This window comes from Leptidea sinapis, chromosome 41 (genome assembly GCF_905404315.1).
Source record: "Leptidea sinapis chromosome 41, ilLepSina1.1, whole genome shotgun sequence".
NCBI lineage: Eukaryota > Metazoa > Arthropoda > Insecta > Lepidoptera > Pieridae > Leptidea > Leptidea sinapis.
In genome coordinates, this window is record NC_066305.1 from 2,190,986 (window position 1) to 2,208,919 (window position 17,934).

Genomic DNA, 17,934 nt, shown 5'->3' on the forward strand with positions numbered 1-17,934 from the left:
ACATTTAACATATCAATTTTATTATGTTTTTAAAGTTATAACCCTCACTTCTGAGATTAATTACACAAATAGAACTGAAAACAACATTTTATCAGGTTGTGGCTTCAGAGATTCAAAGATTTTATAATCGATACGTCACTCGAACGGTTGGCTCAGTTGGAAAGAGCGCTCGCACGGACGCGAGTTCTAGTCCCGCATCGTTCATAAAATTTTGTTTTCAGTTTTATTTTTAACATACCTCGGGTACAAAATTGAGCATAATTTTTTGCCTCTTGTGTGTTCGTTGCGCCCTTAGTATATCACTAAGGATAAAACACTTATTGTTGCTAAGTTACACTATCCTAGATGAAGTAGTGACTGAAATTTCATCAGTATTAAAATTTAATATCGATAGGTACATATAAGTAATATTTCGTAATAAACAACGCTGCCGAGTAGAAGAAATACCGATTTTTTTTAAATTAAAACTCAAAGGAATTATTTATGATAATTTCTATAAAAAGTAATTCATAATAAGTAATCAACAATGAAATATTATTTGAATAAGGTAATATAGCGATGTACAACTTGAGTAAATATACATCTTTCATGATTACTTTGTAATTAAAATTCTAGCAAACAAACATTCCGTAGTGGCTAATGAAGAACTCGTAAAAAATTCTAAGGCATTCATTCATCTCATAAAGAATAGACGTCTTGTTTTCCATAGCTTCAATATTATGTTTGAGAATGACTGAATACTTTATTTAGAGGAATTGACGCATTTTTATGGTGAATAATATTTTATCATACTGTATGTTCCAACAATTTTTCTTGTTATGAAGAGGACGGACGAGATGAGCAGGACTCATCTCGTCCGTCCTAGGCCGTAAGGCCGTCAGGCTCAGGATTCTTGAAGAACCCCAATAATTCTGAGCGGCACTACAGTTGCCAATACTCGGGGAGAGATTCTCTGAATCTGGCAGAGCCGGTACTCTCCTAGGGTAAGATCTCTTTGACGACGGACGGGGAGATGGGCTCCGGTACTCGATACTAACCAAAGCGTAATATAACTGTACTAGGCAAATATTTCACGCCGGTTTTCTGTGCGTGTGTGGTACTTAATCTGGACAAGAATGGCCCATTCGTGCCGGCGTCATAGGATGGAAGCGTGAGCTTCCCACTTCTAAAAGCCCATACGGGTCACCTTATACGTACACCGTTGAGCCTGGGACTCCTTATTAAATTTTTGCCCCGGGGAGGCACAGGGAAAACAGCAGGGAAATGCGATGTGATGCGATGCGGCGGTAACGTGTGAGAGTCCTTAAAACATAAAATATTGTAATATTATCTTAAGCACAAAATCTCAAAACTTAAATTAAACACTTTATGGGGGCTCCAATATATGAAAAAGGTCTTAAACGATGTCTAGGTTCAACATTAACGCTGGAGTCAGTATCATGAATCGTAAAAGGATAAAAAGGGAAATAAACTGACTTGTACGGCGGGTGGAACGCAAGACGCAGAAATCTGTGCAGTCTCGGTGTATCTGTGGGCGAACCGGTCTTGACAAGATGAACTTTAAGGCACTGAGAAAATAAAATAAAAATTGCAATATCGCGACCCCAGGAATAATCCGAGATACTATTGTTTCAATTCCCACTGTTCTTGAAGCATTGAAAAATCGCCAGCGTACTTATTAAATTTTTATTGTCTGCGAAAATGGAGAGCGAAATCAGATTATATTATATTCATTTTACGGATCAAGAGGACCGTGATGTCACTTGAAAGTAAATGATAACTAACTTATTGCAACATCGCCAAAACAATAGTTATACCAGGTATTTATAAAAGTACATATTCCTTTCCCTACATTCGATGAAAGTCATCGCTTCATAGACGTATCACATATATAAACATATGGACATATCTGTTTGTCTAAAATGGTTTCCAAATTCGTTTCGATATATTATATTTTAAACTAGCTGACCAGACGGCAGACTGTACTGCCTCAATGGATCAATAAAAGTCCTAAACTTTTGTATAAAATAAAGTTAAAACAAACAAAAGGAAGGTTTTTTTTTTAACAAATAAAGAAATGCTCTGTTTGAATGAAACTTTATAATTATTTTCGATTTATTACACATGATGTTGCTTACTTACAAAACAGAGTTTTCCTAAAATACTGGCTATTAATTATTATAAATTTATAATAATTATTATAAATAAACAATTATAAATTTATAAGGTTTCAATTTGATATTGACAGACACCCGGCTATGATACAGTCTGTTACTCAATTAGAGACGACCCATATAGCTGAATGGTTAGTGACCCTGACTACTAAGCTAGAGGTCCCGGGTTCGATCCCGGTAGGTGCAATGATTTATATGATGAATATGATATATGTTTGTTTCCGAGTCATGGATGTTTATATGTATATATGTATGTTTAAGTAAGTATATTGTATTAATATATCGTTGTCTTGTCCCCATAGTACAGGCTATGCCTAGTTTGGGGCAAGATAATTTGTGTAAAAAGTTATCAAAACAAAAAAAAATAAAAAAAATTTAAAGCTTTCTGATAAACTATATATTTTATGCGGTTAGGTTCCGAAATATTATTTTTTGACAAAACTTAAGATTTATCATTCTACATAAAAATAATCTGATAGATAGTTAACAACTGTAGTTAATGTACTAACTAACGTTTGCAAAAATTAAGTTTATTTTTTTCCTCCTGAAAATTTACTATTTATTCATTTTAAACTATTCTTTCAATTTGATTTCGGAACCACGGGAGACACATCAAAGGAAAACCAAAATTGTTGTTTTTATTTCATTCGGATCATTTTCATATTTATTCACCTTTTAAACCTTCTCTGGTCTTCCACAAATAATTCAAGACCAAAATTAGCCAAAGCGTTCCAGCCGTTCTCGAGTTTTAGCAAGACTAACATACAGCAATTCATTTTTATATGTATAGATAGATTTTTGTATCATATTATACTTGAGTTATTTATTGAACTAAAATGGTATTCGAAGTATCGGAATTACAGCATAACATAACATTTTATACTGCTATTGAAATAGTTTTCAGTGCGTACATTATATCAATTCTCGTAGTACCCTCAATAAAAATATTTAAAGCTACATTCCGTGCAATTCATGTGTTGTTTCTTTAAGAAGTGTTTAATTGGCTAGTTTGAAGGCGATTTAAAAGAAATATAGTATCTAGGCCTCTTTTTGGAATTTCTAACCAAATTCGCAATTTAATAAGTTTCTAAATAATGTTAATTCGTCTACCTGCTTACCCATTACTGCTTCACGGCAGAAATAGGTGCCGTTGTGGTACCCATAATCTAGCCGGCATCCGGTGCAAAGGAGCCTCCCACTGGTAAAGGTGATGGTGGGTGGCGTTTGACTTGGAGTGGATTCTTCTGATGTTGCAAAGTTCCACATAAAGTGTGGAGCGGGGTTCTGTGGTGTTGATATCTCGTTTGACCTCGGGAAGCGCGGTTCTGTGTCCTCCCCAGTATACCACGGGTGCCAATACTCGCGGAGAGATTCTCCGACTCTGGCAGAGCCGGTAATCTCCTGGGGTAAAATCTCTTTGAGGACTGCTTCATATTCTAATGTGATGAGTTTGGAAGCTAGATAGGAAAGTCATTCTAACCGGAACACTATCGGGACACTGCAGTTTAAACAAACACCTCTCAATCTTAGACTTCAGATATTGCAGAGGGTGTAGATTCTGTAATAGTGCATATGAAACCTCATTGCACATCCTTTCTCAATGTCGTCTATTATTGCGGAATGTAGCATCTCTTTGGGAAGACCAATTCAACCATTTGAGATACGTCGCTGTCGGCTCACTGCAAGAGTAAGAATTATGAAATGAATCAGTTAATTAATTATTATTCTTTATGAGAAAAACCGACGAGACGAGAATACGTTCACCCATGGTAAATGGTACGCCCTGCTTATTACAATTCAGTGGCACTCCACATTCAGGCGCGTCGAATTGAGATATAAGATGATCATTACCATTAGTCCAGTAATTCTATTAGCTACGGCGTCAAAACTCAAGATGCTGGCGCAGTACCGCTTCAACACAGGAAAAGGTATCGCTGTACCCATTTCCTACGGAAAGGTAAACTCTGACTGGTAAAAAGTTATTTAAGCACGCTTGACATGGGGAATAACCTGGTGAATAAATGACGAGAGCGTTACGAACGAACGCTAGCGTTACGCGAACGGTGATTTCATGATTATTTCATTACGTTTAGGAACATTTTCTTAAAAATTAATATTTTTTTTTACTTCGGTCGTGTGTTCTAAAGTTTTTTCTTCTGTTATTTCATATAGACCTAACCTATGTGTACCAACACACGCTTATCTATCTAGAAATAAATAATACGAAGAAAAATAGCTCGCTTGCAAATATTTAACTATCTGGATTTATAACAATTTGTTATGATTTAAATTGATAAATAACCCTAACTTCTGGGCTTAATCACACAAAATAAAAGTTTTATTTTTAACACACAAAATCAGAATTTTATGATCAATGTAGATGAAGTCACAACCTGAGAGTTGAACAAAACATACGAGATGTTATCGACGATACGTCAGTCGAACGATTGGCTCAGTTGGTAAGAGCGCTCATACGGAACGCGAGACGTCGCGGGTTCGAGTCCCGCATCGTTCATAAAATTTTGTTTTCATATGGTACGTACTACAAAGCTCTGGAATGAGCTTCCTTGTGCGGTGTTTCCGGGACGATACGAAATGGGTACCTTCAAAAAAAGCGCGTACACCTTCCTTAAAGGCCAGCAACGCTCCTGTGATTCGTCTGGTGTTGCAAGAGATTGTGGGCGGCGGTGATCACTTAACAACAGGTGACCCGTACGCTCGTTTGTCCTCCTATTCCATAAAAAAAAAATGGATTTTTTAGTATCGGAATGGATCAGAATAATATTTATTCCGCATAAGCGAATATCTACTGTATTTATTTTCAAAAATAGGCAATTGATACTTGAATTTAAGTTTAACTGCAACTTATATGGAACAATCACTAATAGGATAATTACGTACATCGCATGTCAGTTTCATACCCCTGAGATATTCCAGCTCGTATTACAGTCCGCATTAAAAACTGAAATAGACTTATTTGAAACTAGATAACTTATAAATATCATAACTTATTACCATAACTAGACGCCCCATAGGTTTAAGTTATAACGGTTTTTTTAACCAGTAGAAAAAAAAAATAAGTGTGTGGGTACTTATCTATGCACGCAAGAAGTTATACTTCTTTGGCCTAACAACCAACGACAACGACCACATGCAGATATGTAGACAGCTGTGAAAATTTCGAAAAAAATTCAGGTTTACAGTTAACCTCTATTTTGAGCAATGCACGCACACTAACACAAAGAAACATAGAAATTGCGAGTGTAAGACGTAGCTTGACACGCACACTAAAGGAATAAACCTAGCCTGTTTTCATCGGTGGTGTAACAGCAAGAGGCTCTGTCTAGAACTATAAATTATCTAAGACGTATACAAAAGAATGCTGGGAGAGTTTCTTACGCCGCTTCTGCCATCGTTACAAGATTTTTACTATATTATTCTTTCTACAAACGTAGATTAAAAGGCATAAAAGGCATTTATTTTCTCAAAATTGATTCCTTTGGAATTATTTTTGATGTCATTTCTTATACTACTAGATACTACGACCGCTTCGGAAACAAATGGCGCTCTGAGAGAGAAGAAGCGGCGCAAGAAACTCTCCCAGTATTCTTTTTTTTGCGCTCTTTTCAATATAAATAAACAATATTGTACAGTCATTTCTATCGCTATAAAATAATCACAATCTAGTCCCAGGCTGTCTGATCATTTAGATATTCAGCAGTATTCAGTATTAGCACGAGGAATACATAATTTTAAGGATTTTTGCTTTGTAACTCCGAAGAATCCAAATGATTTGAGTTTTCTTTAGTGTTAATTCCGCCAATATTTGTCTTTAAACAATAACTTTTAAAAAATCTGTCTCGAGCCAGAATTTGGCGAGACAACACGTCCTGAGGATGCCTCGTGTAGAGGCGAAACACGTGTCGAATTGTGTAAAGACAAATATTGGCGGAATTAACACTAAAGAAAACTCAAATCATTTGAATAATTATGGATTTCCGCAAAGTAACGCGGCCTTCAATTTTTTTTTTTCACGCCTAAGAATTATATCTTCTTGCGTGCATACAAAGGGTATCTACACACACACCTTTTTTTTAAATTAATATGGTGCCACTATACGTTCACATACTTGATAGTAGTTGAATTTTATATACTTATTTATAGTTTACTTACTTTACTTATTACTTTAGACCAGAGATTTCTTAATATAATAATAAATTTTACCAGAATTAAGACACATACAAAGTAATTAAAGTTAACACAATACACTTTAACATAATTGTGAATATTTGAGTACCTTGTATGTTATATGTACTGAGTGTTGGCTCTGCACTAAGCAAGGTGCTTGTGACACAGAAGCCGGGAAACACAGTTACTAAAAAAAGACACTTCTATTTGACTCGCGGAACATAGCATGGAGATGGTAGAGAAATAATAGTAAATTAGTAAAATCAATGAAAATAAAATGTGTGTGTGTGTGTGTGTGTGTGTGTGTGTGTGTGTGTCAGTGATTGTGTGTGAGAGTTTCAATCCTTTTTATAAAATTGTCTGAATGATATTTTCAGTTTCTTGATAATCTAGACTCATTAAGTATAATTCAATTTTTCAATAATAATTAATACATTTATAATCTAACTACAGGAACAAACTTATACGTGTAAATCGGGTAAATCTCACAACAAGATCCCAGATAATGTAGGAAAATACATAAAGGACTTTTTGAATGATACCACAACTTAGCCATAGAACCGCCCCAGGCGATGTAATGAATAAATTTCATTGTAATAAAATTTTAATTGCGACCGTTCTTCTAACGCCGAGGCATATTTCTCATTGCGAATGGGTACTACGTTTTGGCATTCCGGAACTGAATTCAAAATCCTATTTTGAATTAAGAACTCTAGAATAGAGAACAAAATGAGATACGTTTGAATTATTGTCATGACTCGAGCTAAGTAGGTTTCAGTATTATTTTTACTTATTTATTTCATGAAATCTACCGCACATTACATCAATTATTAATAGGTTTATAATATTGTACAAAACATTGGCCAACAATGATTTTATAATAAATAAGCAAAACAACAAAATATATAAATAACCTACTTGAGATAAAATAGATAATATACCAAAGAGATAAAAAAAAAATTGTTCGCATAATATTATGGTAACTACAGTGTGTGTATGTTTTTTTAAAGAAAATTTTTAGTTGGTTTGACTGTTGTCATTATTGTATTCTTCTTTTTACAACCGAAGTGTGATTTGATTACCACTGGGCATTATTTCCGAGGTAATATTTTTATATGAAAGAGGGGCAAAAGGGCAAGAGGCTCACGCGATGGAAGAACATTCGTAGCATCAGAGTTAAGGGATGGCCTTTACGATATCAAATGAAATGAAAATGAATTTCATTTGAAAGAAAATCTTTGCCACACATTCAATCAAAATAAGTCAATGATCACACATCTAACGTTAATCTTAAATACGAAAGCAAAAAAGAAAAAAATAACAATACTAAATAATCTATATTGCACTGGTCTTCCAAAACTGGCGTCTACTCAGTAACAGTTGTGCCTATACTTTTATGAGAACAACACTGATTTTCAATGACCCCCATTGTGTGACGTTTGGAGCTGTACTGACATTTAGGAGTCAAAATATAAATAATTATGGCACAAATATACATATTATACAAGATTGAGATTTAAAAAATATGTAACTAAATATTTTCTATGGTTCCTTAAAAATTGTGCACATATCCATCTCAAGGGATAACCATGATCCACTGCGATTCATTTGGTGTTGAGAGATATTATGGTGAAAGTAACGTGGTCGAATAAAGATCGGTGGACACGATAATAAGAGAGATTAAAAACTTGACTATATACTATATAATACTGTTACTAATCTTTTGTTAAATTGATATTTTGTAACTAATGATATAGAAATGTATTTTTATGTAACATCGATCTAACATGTTTATGCAAATAAAAACATTGACTTTGACTTTGACAACATGAATCAAATACACAAAGTAAAATCTGTAAATCGGTAATGAAATAAAAATATAAAATGAACGCAGCACTTACAATAGTGCCAAAATTTAAGCTCATAGCAAGCCCACAACTTGGAGGTCGCGTAAGTGACCGTTTAAGCGTAGTGAACGGCCGTGAAAGCTTCAAGCAGCATTGAATAAACATATTTATTTATTTATTAAGGAAACAAACAGATACATCACTTTAGTACAAAATCAAGTTAAATAAATATACAAATTACAATATTGGATATATCCTAGAATAGTTTCACTGAGAACACAAAATAATACAATTTTACAGACATGACAACAGAACGATAAGATAAGTAAACAATAGAATATTTAGGCGAATACACAGTATTATATAAATCAAGACAGAGACAGGGATATAATAATGAATAAAGATACAAGGTTTAAAGTAAGGACAGTAATTGTTGTTTAAAGTTAGTCTTAAATGCAGCACTAGAGGAGTGCGAAAACAGGTCGACATTAATGTGAAAATCCAATGATGAACACATTCTGTGAAGAGGCGCACGAAACCCAATATGGTTCATAACATGACGGTACCCATAACGTAACCAGCTAAAAACATTGGCTATTGGACTTAACTTTGACGACCCATAGTGCCGAATGGTTAGTGACCCTGACTACTAAGCTAGAGGTCCCGGTTTCGAATCCTGGTAGATGCAATCATTTATATGATGAATATAGATGTTTGTTTCCGAGTCATGGATGTTTAAATGTATTTATGTATGTTTAAGTAAGTATATTGTATTGAATATATCGTTGTCTTGTACCCATAGTACAGGCAGTGCCTAGTTTGAAACAAGATAATTTGTGTAAAAGTGTGTCAATATTATAAAATAAAAAAAAACAACGACAATTTAACAAATTTCATTTGTTAAGTCAGAGTCGACGATAGTAATAAAATAAATTTAACTACTATTTAGTAGTTAAAAAAAACTTAAAAACACGCTACCATAGAAAACTAATTCAATTAATTCCTGCCTTACCAACGATTGATTAAAATTATATAAATGAACAAAAATCTCATTATTTTTTGCAAACTGAAAAATTAAAAAGCGTGTAAAAAAGTGACGTCGTTCACGTTAAAGGAGTTTCTTGTATGTTCTGTTCACGAGCTCTATTTTTTCCGAATATATGGTAGATCCAGTAATTAAAAAAAAATTATAGTGACGATTCAAAATCAGTAAAAATACCAATGCCTGCCTCTAGCATATATATCCTATATATGTATTTTTTTTTTAAATAAAGGACGAGACGAGCAGGACGTTCAACGGATGGTATTGATACGCCCTGCCCATTCCAATGCAGTGCCGCGCAGGATTCTTGAAAACCCCAAAAATTCTAAGCGGCACTACAACTACGCTGTTCTCCTTGAGACATAAGATGTTAAGTCACATTTTCCCAGTATTTTCACTAGCTACGGCGCCCTTCAGACCGAAACTCAGTAATGCTTTCACATTACTGCTTCACGGCAGAAATAGGCGCCGTTGTGGTACCCATAATCTAGCCAGCATCCTGTGCTAAGGAGCCTCCCACTGGGGAATATTTGTACCGACCTCTTTTTTATAAAAAAAACATAATACATGCAAAGCTATAATTAGATCTATTGTACTAGTTTATGCGTTTTACCTGTACATATATAGACAAACAGACATAATATTTGTAGAACTCACAGCAAGTATTCTCTTAAACATGTACTGTTTTTCCTTTATTACGACTGAAGTAAGAAAAATCTGACGGTTTTCATTAGAAACCATAAAAATGTTCTACCATTACACTCGGTTTAAAAATTAATCGCCATTGCACCGGACTACATGCTCTGTAGACTCTCCAGAGAGAACCTCTAATTCACCTTGAGTGGACACAATTGGAAGAAAACACTAGAGGGCTTCGTGCTGGATTAGATTAGTTGGTTCTGATGAGATTAGTGGCGTAGCATCGTACGCTGGCCGTGTAGACTCGCTAATTGTACGCCGCCGGGCTGCCTTACTATCGTATACGAAATAACCGCATAGCGTCTGGTTGCGACACCCTCGCATCGCATCTAGCATCTGAGAGACAGCTGCAGTCGCCTTTGCTGTGCGTAGCTATCACGTAGAGTCGTTTGTGTGCGTCGTGAGCTCTACGCCTTGCTTGCACCGGACTCGGGCGGGGCTGCACCCTAATGCAATGATTCATATTATTCGGTTTGCGGCGAGTTGAACGTCTTCCATTATTGTCATTCATCGGAGGAAGTGGGCGGCGCGGGGAGGCGCGGGTGTCGGCGTCTGCCCCCGCGCTCTATGTCGGCACTCAGTCGTTCGCCGACATTCTCGCCGCCAGTACGCGAGAGACGCGCAAGTTGCCTCCTGACGCATTCGGTGCAAGTGTGTGTAACCCCGTGATTCAGCCGAGCTCGGTCTACACGTGTAGTGCCAGGATTCTGTCGTGCACCGCGCCGCTAGCGGGATACAGGTACCGGAAACCAGTGCTGTGCAATTTGCTACGTCGCATCCTCCGGCTCAGCTGACCGGCGCGCAATCAGCCTCAACGCACGGTGAGTGCGATCGATGTATGCACGCGTACATACTGTCTATTTTAAGTCGCTCGCGATACTTAATAGTGTCCGACAAATTGGCTGAACAGTTCAATCATTAAATACAATCATTTATTCAGAAGCATTTTAAGAATTCGCAATTACAATTTGTAATTGCGACGATGTTTTAAAATAGCGCCGCATGCAACAGACCTGTTGATAAACACATCCATTTTACATCGCAGTGAGGTTTCAGGTATTCCTGTGGAAAATTCGATCGCTGTAAAATTTCCGTGTTCATTCAAACAGTCCCCCTGAAAACGAGATCTGTAAAGGTCTTGAAACGTCGGGTTAACTAAAATAATGATAAAAATGTAACATTTACGGGAAAATCTAATATAAAGACACAGTTACAAAAACACGCGTTTAAATCCTTTAAAATTGTTTTATTTAAATTCATTCAAACTGTTAAAATGCATCTGCCGTCAAATAATACTACTGAATATTAACTGGGTTTGGTAAAACCCTGAGTAGTCTACCTCTGTGTAGTTATAGACTGTTTCAGTCATCTAAAGGTAATTAAGAAAGAGTTTACAGCTACAAGTTGTTATCTCTTATCAAAATGTTTCTGAAGGTCATCCCGATAAAAGGTACATGAAACTTGCAGCAAGTCGTTGAATAACTGCAATATAAAAACCTATATACACATTTAAATGATATGTGATTATTACTGATAATTGATAGATATTATCTGAATGAAACATATTAATTAAAACTCGATTAGCAGAGATTTCGAGTCATAAAACCGAATAGATAAGAGTCGTAAAAGTAAGTAGAGTCTAATAGAGTTCGTGCCTCTATGGTTGACAATAATTTATATCGCCGGAAGTAACCTGTTACGGTATTCCGGTACATAGATACCCATACGCATAGTAATATGGGAAGTTGACAATGAGCGTCATTTTAGAAAACAAATTAGTTGTGAGTTGTGACTAGGAAGTGAGTTAGGTGCGGTGAGCACTTTATTGTGAGGATATTGAATGAGATTGAGCTGTCACTCCGGTGAAATATAATATGGGCTGCGGTGATCACTTAACATAAAATGAGGCGTTTGCTAGTTAGTCCTCCTCCTTCTTGCAATAAAAATAGTTTAAAAAACTAAAAAACAAGCTTTGGTTGAAAAGATAATGACTGAAATTTAAAATGAACATCATCCTGCCTTATAGAAGATAGATGAAAAAAATATATATAAATTAATAAAAATCTTACTTTGTAAATTAAGAAATGTAATATTTTTATCAAATTACTGTATTCGGTCCTCGATGAATCTATGAAGTTTGAACGAAATCTGCCCGTTTAAAGTAGGTCAAAATCGTGCCCAAATGAGTCGGTTACAAACAAACAGGTGAAGTTAATAAAAAGCGTGTAAAAACGGTCGGATATGGATAAATACGGTCTTTTTACTAACGGAGTTAAGTCGACTAAAAAAACCCGATCAGTCACAGCAATAAAAGGCATAAAAGGCATTTATTTTCTCAAAATTGATTCGTTTAGAATTCTTTTTGATGTCATTTCTAATACTACTACTACTACTACTACCAACTACTAGATACTACTACCACTTCGGAAACAAATGGCGCTCTGAGAGAGAAGAAACGGCGCAAGAAACTCTCCCAGCGTTCTTTTTTTGCGCTCTTTTCAATAAAAATATACAATATTGTACAGTCATTTCTATAAAATAATCACAATGTAGTCCCAGGCTGTCCGATCATTTTGATATTCAGCAGTGGAGTAATAGGATTTACGACAGAGCCATTTTTTTATAAAACATTTAAATTTATTTATAGATAATGCCTGAACAGTGGCTTGGACTTTATTATAGAAGTGTATACATTTACCCTTAAAGCTATTATGTATCTTATGAAGCCTACTAGAATTAGTTACTGCTTGTAACTCCCTTATTTCTAGTGTTATAATAATGAAAATCACTATTAAGAGCAAAAAGGTGACGATTTTTGTGAACGTATATTAAATTTTCATAAATGTACTGACAATGAATAACTTAGCACGCTTATTAATGCACAACTAGCGGACCGTTTGTTCTGTTCATAATACAAAAAAAACCTAAAAAATGGAAAGTCTAAGCCAATTACAGAAATCTATACTAATAAATGGAGAGCCATTTCTTCGCTTACACTGCAAAAACTACTGAACCGATCAGTATAATATTTATACCACAAGATGCAGCGTGCTTCGGAAAAGGTTTTAATATATGTTGCGCCGTTGTGGTACCCATGATTTATCCGGCTTCCTGAGCAAAGGAGCCTCCCACTTGTTAAACTGGTATGGAAAGATTACAGTTTAATGCTTATACTTAAAGTGACTCATTTTATATGTTATACTTGAGATATGTGGTATTTTATAAATTAATATTCCAAGGAAAAACTCTTTCTAAGGGGAGATTTAGAAAATTCTTCCGTTAGGCTTATTCAATGGTTAGTTTTGGGATACAATGGTATTATCAAGAACACTCCTGGTGATATACGATGAGGTATAATTTTATTTATTATTTCTGAAAAATTTTTTTGAGCATTTTTCCATAGTAGTTTATCTCCCAATGTAGAAATTGGAATTTCATGACCACCTACAAGAATTATTCCATTTAATCCATTCCAAATTCCTTTATTAAATACTATTATTTTAATTACTTCAGGCTTAACAGTAACATGAGCTCACCATGTGTATGAAATATTATATACGCGACACAAATAAAAATTATAAATTAAAATAAGTTATAACTAAAACCATAGAGCAAAGGCGAACATTACGCACAACATTTACATATTATTATGATTCAACAATATGAATATTTTCATCAATTATTACTACGCCCTTTGAATACCGTTAATATATTTATTTATTCAGACAGTTTATACCATAAACACATCATTATATACTTATGATTTAAGTAAGTACATAAGGGATAATTAATACATTAAGAAATGTGTTCATACACAAATAAAATTTGAAAAATAAAACTTTATGAACGGTGAGCTAACCTGAGAGTTGAACAAAGCAAACAGAATTTTATAACGAGGCGGTACTCGAACGGTTAGCTCAGTTGGTTAGAGCACCGGCACGGAACGCCGGAGGTCGTGGGTTCGAATCCCGCATCGTTCATAAAGTTTTGTTTTTCAAATTTTATTTGTGTAATAATCCTAGAAGTGAGGGTTATCACTTAAAAAAACATAACATAATGTGTTTATAGGTATAAGCAGATTTTACAAATGATGAAATATTTAACAATATTACAATGTTAAACAATTATGTATGTAGTTACTGTAATAAGTTAAATAAATAATGAATTAATCAAAATATGGTGAAGAAAATAACTGAAATTGTTCTTCTATTAAAATTAACAATAATTAGAGAGAATAAAGTTTTTATTTATGATCTTTATCTGTCTTATTAATAAACGTAGTGTAAAGTTACTCCAAGATCAAAATTACTTCTCCCTGTCATGTAATTCTGTAGTGACAGTGATACAGAGAAATAGTTTTAAATTTGGAATAACTCTACTTCACGTGTATCACTAACACAGATTTTTTTTTTAATTTGGAATAACTTTTACCAGGGGGAGGCTCTTTTGCACAGGAAGCCGGCTAGATTATGGGTACAACAACGGCGCCTATTTCTGCCATGAAGCAATAATGTGTAAACATTACTGTGTTACGGTATGAAGAGCGCTGTAGCTAGTGAAATTTTTGGCCAAATAAGACTTAACATCTTATGTCTCAAGGTGACGAGCATCATTGTAGTACCGCTCAGAATTTTTGGGTTTATCAAGACATTGTAATGGGCAGGGCGTATCAATTAACATCAGCTGAACGTCCTGCTCGTCTTGTCCCTTATTTCCATATGTAGTAGTGTAAAGTAGGTTTAGATTTTTATTTTAGATGAAATACTTATAAGTTTTTTTGACTTACTCTTGTAAGACATTGACTATTTGACGTTTGAGTGAGTTTGTTCCATCATTTTACATTTTACATATTATATTGTAATTGAAATGATCTGTAAATCTTGATATAAAAGAGTGGCAATTAGTTTCTTGCTACTTCTTCTCATTAGCTCAACCCTTTACGAAGTAGCGGTAAATTCAATAAAAATTTTTTTTTTGTTTTGATATTCATAAGTGTCATTTCCGTGACCTACGTGAATAAACTGGTTTTGATTTGATTTGAGTTAAAGCATTGTAGTCCTTATTCGAAATATTTTTTTTCCCTCTGTTAGAGCAGTTCTTCTCTCTCGCACAGTTTGTTCTATAAATATATACATATTCTAAGTTTGTGACAATGACGCTAACAGTGATGAAACTCGGCAGACTGTGGGGATCTGATAGGCATGGTTGCGTCATCAAAACCATTTCGCTAACAGGCTTGTCGTTTAATCATTGATGCGTTATAAAGATAAAATTCACGTGTCGTATTTTGTGTCAATTTTGAAGGTTAGTTACACGAAAATAATGATTAAATAGCAGTTGTTGACTCGTTGACAATTAAAGCTCTTTCACACTACGTCCGATCCGAATCCGGTCCGTGTCCGTGAAAATACTAAACGGATAATAAACGGATGACGGAAGCCGGATCTAGTATGTAAACTACCATAGAAATATTTCTACAAATCCGGACCGTGCTTTCACGGGTACGGATCGGATTCGGATCCGACGTTGTGCGAAAGCGCTCTAATTTACAATCTTCAAATTATAGATATTTTAAGCAAACCCAGAATATTATAGCAAATAGTAAATAAACGTCCCAGTAGGTTTTTTTTAGTGCAGTAAATATAAAGTTCGAAGAAAGATAATTTATATCTAGTTCAAGGCTGGCATTAGCTCATACATATATATCTCCCAGCATTCTTTGTTGTGCTCTTTTGAATGAAGTATACAATATTGTACTCATCTAGGCCCAGGCAGTCCGATTATATAGGAGCTGTGGAGTAGTAGGATTTACGACACAACCATTTTTTTATAAAACATTTAAATTTGTTTTTAAATAATGCCTGAAAAGTGGCTGGGACTTTATTATAAAAGTGTATACATTTACGCATAAAGCTTTTATGTATCTTATGATGACCACAACTGGTTAAAAGCCACACAAACAAAACAGAACTCAGACACGTAATGTATTTGTAGAGACAGTCGGCTTGTAAAGTGCAGATAAACAAAATATATCTTTAAATCGTTTAAAACATTAAAACTCGGTTAGCTAATGGAAAGCATTGTCCGAAAGCTATTCAGGATAAAGAATGCGTCCGTATTAGAACAAACAGACTACCATATCTCGCACAAAGCAGTATTGACATGACGATAAGCGTATCTCAGCGTAGGTACCAAATGTGTACTCGCATAGTTTACACTTTACAGTCATTGTTCCGTTATCGTGTGCGGTTAGCGCGTTTATGTGTCCGATAACTAAATAAATACCCGACGGTACGGACTCGTCCCGTTTGCGGTCGGAAATCACGTCGCTGTTAACAATTGTAATGCTTGCTTGTATAGTTTTTATACACCGCTCAAGGCTTAAATCAATGTTCCAATACATGGGAGTCTCCTTTTGCACAGGAAGCCGGCTAGATTATGGGTACCACAACGGCGCCTTTTTCTGCCGTGAAGCAGTTATGTGTAAACATTACCGTGTTTCGGTCTGAAGGGCGCCGTAGCTAGTGAAATTACTGGGCAAATGAGACTTAACATCTTATGTCTCAAGGTGACGAGCGCAATTGTAGTGCCCCTCAGAATTTTTGGGTTTTTCAAGAAACCTGAGCGGCACTGCATTGTAATGGGTAGGGCGTATCAATTTCCATCAGCTGAACGTCCTGCTCGTCTCGTCCCTTATTATATTGTATGAACGATGCGGGACCAACTGAGCTCAGACAGGCACGTTTGGTCCCTTATTTTCATTAAAAAAAATATTAACAATGTCCTCCGCCGCGTCTGTCTGTCTGTATTCTGTATGTCTGTTCGCGATGAATTCAAAAACTACTGCAGCGATTTTCTTGGTGCTTTCATCCATGGATAAAGCGGTTCTCGGGGAAGGTTTTAGTATATAAGTTAAGTTTTTTATACAAATCTGTATAAATATACGATATTTGTTGGAGTTCACTAGAAAATAGTTTTAAAAACTAAAAAACACGCTTGGGTTGAAAAGATAATGGTTGAAATTTAAAATGAACTTCAATTCCGGCCTTATCGACGATAGATAAAAAAATTATATAAATTAACAAAATTCTTAATTTGAAAACTGAAAAATGGAATAATTTTATCAAATTAATGTATTGTCCTTGGTACTCGATAAATCTACGAAGTTTGAACGAAATCTGGCCGTTTAAAGTGGGTCAAAATCGCGCCTAAATGAGTCGGCTACAAACAAACATACATACAGGTGAAGCTAATAAAAAGCGTGTAAAAAAATAAACTAGTTATAATAAGTAACATTCAATCAAATTCACACCTTTTAATAATTAAAAACAAGTGATTTACATTTAAAGATATTGTAAGAAAAATGTATTTGTATTAAGTTCAATCGATCAATATTGTTTATTGGTTTATTAATAAAAAAACAATTAAATCATTGATTGTTATAACGTTGAAAGTGATTATTAACATTAATAATATTATGAATGTAATTAATAAGCTTATAAATCGTTTGTAACAGATAAACATTAAAAAAGAATAAAATGAATGTGATTGTAAATTCATTCAATGTTATAAAAACAACATTGTAAATACATTATATATTATTAAATATATAATATTTATGTGTATAATTTAGTTTGTAGTTGAATTTATTTGTTATCATACAATAATGTGAATATTTAAATATTGTATATAATAAAAAGTGTGATATTAAAAAAATAGAAATAGAATCACTGGAAGTGACATGAGTAAGTCACGGAAAATAATTACTAGAAGTGACTACTGTACAAAACAACGTATTAAATATAATTCACTAGAAGTGGCATGTAAACAGGGTAATGGACAAAAAATATCACTGGAAGGGACTTCTACACGAAAACGTGTGAGTATTGCGGCGAGCATTTCGCTCATCGGCACGGGTTAATTATAGTCAGAAGGGGTAGCGCACGCGAAACGGATCAGAATAGCGGGGCGGTACGTTCGGCGT

At 34.8% G+C, this 17,934-nt stretch overlaps 1 protein-coding gene and 1 long non-coding RNA gene across 7 annotated transcripts in view; both read left to right on the top strand.

Moving 5' to 3' along the window:
* Positions 1-10,481: 10,481 nt before the first annotated feature.
* Positions 10,482-17,934, top strand: part of LOC126976532 (protein alan shepard) — a 179,841-nt gene continuing 172,388 nt past the window's right edge. For 2 of the 6 annotated variants that reach the window (XM_050824920.1, XM_050824917.1), the window contains exon 1: positions 10,483-10,771. The gene's annotated coding sequence lies outside the window, so the exon portion shown is untranslated. Of the gene's footprint in view, positions 10,772-17,934 lie in introns of all 6 variants that reach the window. The other 4 variants (XM_050824916.1, XM_050824914.1, XM_050824915.1 and 1 more) reach the window with 4 other exon arrangements.
* The window catches only part of LOC126976551 (uncharacterized), a 219,216-nt gene continuing 217,641 nt past the window's right edge, over positions 16,360-17,934 (top strand). Inside the window, exon 1 of the long non-coding RNA XR_007731938.1 lies at positions 16,360-16,518. This is a non-coding gene — a long non-coding RNA (uncharacterized LOC126976551). The remainder of the gene's footprint in view (positions 16,519-17,934) is intronic.